This window comes from Syngnathus floridae, chromosome 1, assembly GCF_059516105.1.
Source record: "Syngnathus floridae isolate MCC-2025c chromosome 1, RoL_Sflo_1.0, whole genome shotgun sequence".
Lineage (NCBI taxonomy): Eukaryota > Metazoa > Chordata > Actinopteri > Syngnathiformes > Syngnathidae > Syngnathus > Syngnathus floridae.
In genome coordinates, this window is record NC_142413.1 from 7590006 (window position 1) to 7596084 (window position 6079).

Sequence of the window (6079 nt, forward strand, 5' to 3'; positions counted from 1 at the left end):
GCTTCCAGCCAGCCAGGCAAACCGGACTTTCAAGGCCCACACCTGTTGGACTGTGGTCCTCTCACCTGTGCAAATATAAAGAATAGCAAGGCGGAAGGGTGGAAAAAGAGCAAAATGGAGCGCTACATCCTCGACCTTGGGTTACTTGGGCGCGGCGGCGTACAGCTGAGCAAACGCGTATAGCCATAGGACTTCACCTGCTTCTCTTCGCTAATCCCTCGGCGCATCGCGGCTCATGAGACGTTCTTTTATGAGCGCCTGAATGGAGATTTCCTTTGAGGTTACGCAGTTGATACACTCGCTAAAGTCACTTTTGTGTCGTGGTTACAATGTGGAGTAATTACTCGCCTCGGGCGACACAGACTCCCTTTAAAAGTGCACCGACATAGTGGAAAGTTTTCTACTCTACCATAGACATTTGCGGATGTGATTCAGGGAACCCTTTCATCTGCAGGCTGAGGTTTTTGCTCTTTTGGAAAATGTAGCGCCAAGTAAAGCATCTCGATGACTGAGCAGCTCACGTGCTGACACTGAACACTTGTCCCGGGCAAAAGCTCTTAATCAACCCGGCAATTGTGATGCGAAAACTGTTTGCCGCAATACTTCCCACACATTCCGGAGCGCAGTGACAGCGCAGGAACAAACATGTTTCGCAAGTGCAGTGAGCTAAGACAAACTATTACTATTATTACGATTATTATTATCATTATTAAGTTCTATTAAAAAGCAGCAGGGTGTACTAGTGCAATTCCCCGACTTTAATTGAAATGAGGCACATATCTCACCTGGGAATTTTTTTTTTACAGATGGACAGAAATTTCACCTATACTGTATAAGCACCATTCCACGGAATCGTAAATGCGCGATGACATTATCGAAGAGGATATTCAATAAATACAATTCATAAGATGAATCAAGACTGGAAAAATAGCAATTGTTGCCGGTTTCAACTTAATTTAGATTTGATCATGAAATCTAATAATTTAAATCCTTTAGAAAAGAGAATTTGTGTAGGAAATTACATTTTCAGAGTTGACTAGCACACTGGCATGAATTACAGGATGAACACATCCGATGTTCTTTTTAGCCTTAAAATTATGAACTGGCATTTCCTGGATGTGTTGCACCATTTGTTTTTGAATCTCTTGCGAAATGTGGCTGCCATGAATGTGACATTTACACAGGACATTTACATGTCAAGGGAACAATGTTGCTGCGATGCTCGTTTGGGCATTTATGGGATGGCAAAGTGAAATAAAGTGAAATATATGACGCCAGGACAACAAGCCTATATGATGACTCGGCTCCTCTTTTCTCGCCCTGTGTGCAGGTTCGGGCCTGAAAGACGTGCCAGACCTGCTGCCAAAGCATCGGCCGCCACCTCACCCTGCAGACATGGCTGACACACACACAGACACACAAACATACACACACACACTCATGAGTTTCTTCCATGATTATTTACCACAAAACAAAATGACTTGCCTAATTTTGTGGAGAGGATGAATGTGATGTATTTGGCAATTTTAAAAGCAGTCATCGATCAGCTGTGTTTAACTTGTACTTTTCTTGTCTTTCCATGCAACACCTCAAATTGCTTGATACATTCCTTAATGTTGTGCACTGCAGAGCATGAACTATGCAAACCTCTTCAAACTTTTTTTTTTTTTTTACTGGCTTTTAGTGTGATCGAGGGACTGAGCACAGACCAGCAGCTGCTCATCACAAGCCCTAAATTGACCTTGTAAAAATTTCAAGACATAAATTCCAGCAATTGCGGTTACTTAGCAACTTCCGTCAAAAAATGTGTTTGGTTCTGTTTGTCAACAGTAGACGAGAATATAATTGCTGTTGGATGGAAGTCCAAAAACAATATTTGATTTTAATAATGTCTGCTTTGAACATTCTCATAGAGGGCGTTTTCTTTGTGAAATTTGACAACTGCCAAACAGACAGATGACACATGGGGCATGGCACAAACCAATTAATTATAAACAACATACAAATTAAGTGGCACAAATATGACGTGATTGGTCGGCAGGTGGACCCTGCCCTAGTGAGTAGAGGTGCTACAGAAAATGGTCCGATGGCCTTAGCTGAAGGCTGTGACGGACAATAAGGCTGCGTGCTGTTTGTATACGTCGCAGCTCCAGCAGTTAACATTGTTGCTAATTTAGCTGAGCTGTCAATGGAATTGAATAGAAGTTAGCATTAAGCTACCAGACTTTGTTTTAAATGTCTTTTATCAAGCTTGTGAATTTCCCCCGAGTGAGCTGGGCTTGCGCCAGCTTTTAGTGTGTCCAATTTTGTGCTGTACACTTCCATCCATTTTTTTCTGGATCTTTGCAAGCTTGCGTGAACCTTCACTGCTCTCACGATGGCGCACATTCTTGTCATGGCTCGGTCGTGTGTGTCTCCGTCTCGGATGAGGGAGCCGTCACACACTCCTGCAATGTCTGTGCTTGACACAATCAAGCAACGTTCACACGGTCCTTCCTGACATAAATACACTGTAAACACAAATACATGCACGCGGACGACTTGTCATTTGTCTCATGGTGACAGCCAAGTCCTCCCCTGTGCTATTTTTAAAGACTGGGTTACACCTACATGCATTCTCAAAGGGCTGGACCACACCCACCGGGTGGTGTCGCCTGCGTGCCGAGGAGGGAAGTCAGTTGAAGAAACTCTCCCAGTCTTCATTAAGCCAAGGTACCACCCAAAAAATAATATATGGACATACATCAGGACAGCAGTATTTACGGTCGAATCAGGCGTGAGTTTAGACCAAATTTAAGTCACATCAGCTAAAAATCAACTCAAATGCTCCAAGCAAATCAACTACGTTGAATATATAACCAGACTAAGGTTGGGAATCCCTGTAGCCTTCTTGGATTTTCTTCAGAGAACCTTTGACAAGCGCCAACTCAGCTGTGTGTGATACCCAGTTTCAGGCGTTAGCACGTCAGTGGTTGGGAATCACGACACTAAATTTCTCCCCTTCAAGGCATTACCGCCTACATACTTCGAGATACGGCGCCGACTGATTATCGCACGCGCCCAGCATGTCGGTACATAGCTCTCCCACGCAAGGGCCTCGCTTGTCACTTTGCTGTCCCAACTAGCAAGTTGGCCGTCCAAATCTACAGAAATCTTCGGAAAACAACAACTTTACGACGCTGATTGTTTTGTTTGATGTGCGTGACTGTGCTGTGCTTTGGGCTGCGCTTGCCTTCAGATGAGTCATACCTGAGTGTGGTGCAGCGTGTTTCACATCAGGAGATCACTCAAATGATCACTCGCGGCCCTTTGTAGTTTTTTATGCTGTATCACAATTTCTGATTGTATCTCCAGCTTGTACGTTGGTCCTCCTCTTCAACGGGCCTTAAAACCAACTTCCGTGGTATTTCTTTGTGCCTACTAAGTGTACACGGAACACCCACCTAGAAACGGTTTGCAAGTCTGGAATCCAACTATTGATGTACTTTTCTGTGTTCAGCTGGTCATTGGAAGAGACAAAGTAATTGATTTCAAGAAAGCACAGTACAGCTTTGATTTTTTTTTTTTGTATGCCCTAGTTTTAATCATTCAGTTTTTTAATATATATATATATTTTCCAGGCCCAGCATTAAAAAAACAGGCCAATTATTTCACTTGGACGCATCCTGTCAAACGCCAAAGTGATGTCTTGTTATACTATTTTTATTTTGAAGGCCTGATGGAAGGTCCGTCAGTCCATCACAGATGGACGCCCATTTACGTACAGATGAATGACGAGGAACCTCAAAAAAATGATGGATTAAAGCAACGACTGAAGCATTTTTGTAATTCATTTTTTCACCAACCAAAACATGTTTTTTGTTATTTGATTAATATTTGTGATATATAAAAACCTTAGCCAGTCATTTGGCAACATAATTGAGAAACAAGATAGAATTCAAGCAGTTTTTTTCATTTCATTTTTTTCAAAATAAGTACATTACACCAAATTTACCTTTATAATTGTTCCGTGACATTTTGGTACGATGGGTGTCAAAAGATTTATAAATGTAAAATATGTGCCTTGGTTCAGTAATGATTGAGAAACTTGGCGCTAGATTTATAATGTGCCAAGGGTGACAATTGCTATCTGTATTTCTGACTGAGAAATTGGCAAGCACATCAGAAAGTTAGTATAGTACTGTACTGTACTGTCATTTTCCTGGTATGCTGCCTATCTGCTGTTTGAAGCTTCACCAACTATTTGCCCTTACAACAACAACAGCCAGTTGCCAGGTGTGTCTCATGAAGAAGTGCGGTCAAAGAGTCATGCTTCAACAGCAAAAACGCAAAGTCCAACTAATCCAACTTGCATTTCACACGCATTACTGACAACTTCGGGCAAAATCAACGACACATTGCACTGTGGAAGGAAACACTTTTGTTGTTGCTAGAATGCATCATCCGTCCATCTGTCTGCTCAGCCGTCCATCCATCCATTCATCCATCCATCCGTCTGTTCGTCTGCCTGTGTGTGTGTATGTGTGTGTTATTTTATATACATATATATAGTATAGTATATATATAAAATTAGGCAATACAACTTATAAATGCCTTAATTGTGAATTATATATATATATATATATATATATGTAAATTCACAATCAAAAAATTAGGCAATACAACTTAAAAATGCCTTCATTGTGAATTATCCAGATGACCCATTTCATCAGTACACTTGCGCAATCTAACAAGTCCTATATCTATCATTTCCTTCCTTCACTAAGGGCTCAAGCTCACTTTTGACTGACACGCCCAGAGAGGTATTAACGTCACAGTGAGCCTATTATTGTGGTTTTTATAATGATTTTGATTTAACAGACTTTGAAGAGGGACAAGTTGCTGCTTTCCCACAGCACTTACGTGCATGTCACAGCGTTGTAGTATTTGACTTCTTTCCTGCGAGCTTGCGGCACGTTGCCGTATTCCTGGAGAACCTTCCTCTCCTGGTAATTCTCCATGACCTCACGCTAAGGCCCATGTTGCTGTTTTGGAAGATGAGTGTGTGCTGATTGCTTTTGACTGATGGATGGACGGACAGACAGATGGATGGACGGATGCATGGATGGTAGTAGTAGTAGAAGATTAAAAATTAGATAGATAGATAGATAGATAGATAGATAGATAGATAGATAGATAGATAGATAGATAGATAGATAGATAGATAGATAGATAGATAGATAGATAGATAGATAGATAGATAGATAGATAGATTCCAACATCTTTTGAATCTATCTTATAAATTCAATTTATGTATAGATAAAAAGCTTTTAGTTCCTGTGTAAGGCTGAATTCGAAGTCATATAGTCAATGACCATTACATTAAGTGTTTAAAAAGCAGTATACTAATTGAAAAACCAAACTCTTTTGTGTGGGAGAAGAAAAATGTGTGTACAAAGTCAGACTAATCATTCTCTCAGTCTACTTGTGTGTAACTCAACACCCAGGCCCTCATTGCTTGTTTGTCTACCTGCCTTGTGGTGTCTTAACCTGTGTCTTTAAACAAAACTTTCCACGGAAATCACTGTTGGTTCCTTGCACTGTGCAAACAACTTTTTTTTTTTTTTAAATCCAAGCCTGCAAGGGAAGGAGTGGTGTCAACTGTTCACCAGCCCCTACTAGTGGCTCAAAGGGGTAATATGTGCAAGTCAAGTGAACATGCCTCTCAGACTTTCCCATGAGTGCTGCCTTAACTCGTGTTAGCCGTGTGTTGATGATCTAATTACGCAGAATTCTGGTAATGATGGCGCTGCAGGAATGGCGGAAACAAGCCAAAACAAACACGTGCCACGACGTGCACCCGGTGAGAATGTGCAGCTGACGGGCGGGTTGAATCACTTTGGCTCGGACGTTTAGGTGAATCATAGCACGGCCCGCCTGTTTGATCCCGTGCGTGCTGCAGTGGCTCCTCCGGTTTGCTCATCGGTTCAGTCGCCGGCGATCAGTACACACGTTACGATTTTTTAACATCTGAAATGATCTTCACAATGGGGAGAGGCCACACATAAGGGGTGTAAGGTGCAGGCTTACTCAAAATCTC

The 6079-nt window shown here is 41.8% G+C and overlaps 1 protein-coding gene across 1 annotated transcript in view; it reads left to right on the forward strand.

Annotated features, from left to right (window-relative positions):
* The window catches only part of inppl1b (inositol polyphosphate phosphatase-like 1b), a 60194-nt gene extending 58648 nt beyond the window's left edge, over positions 1–1546 (forward strand). The window contains exon 33 of the mRNA XM_088389865.1: positions 1331–1546. The gene's annotated coding sequence lies outside the window, so the exon portion shown is untranslated. The remainder of the gene's footprint in view (positions 1–1330) is intronic.
* Positions 1547–6079: the final 4533 nt, after the last annotated feature.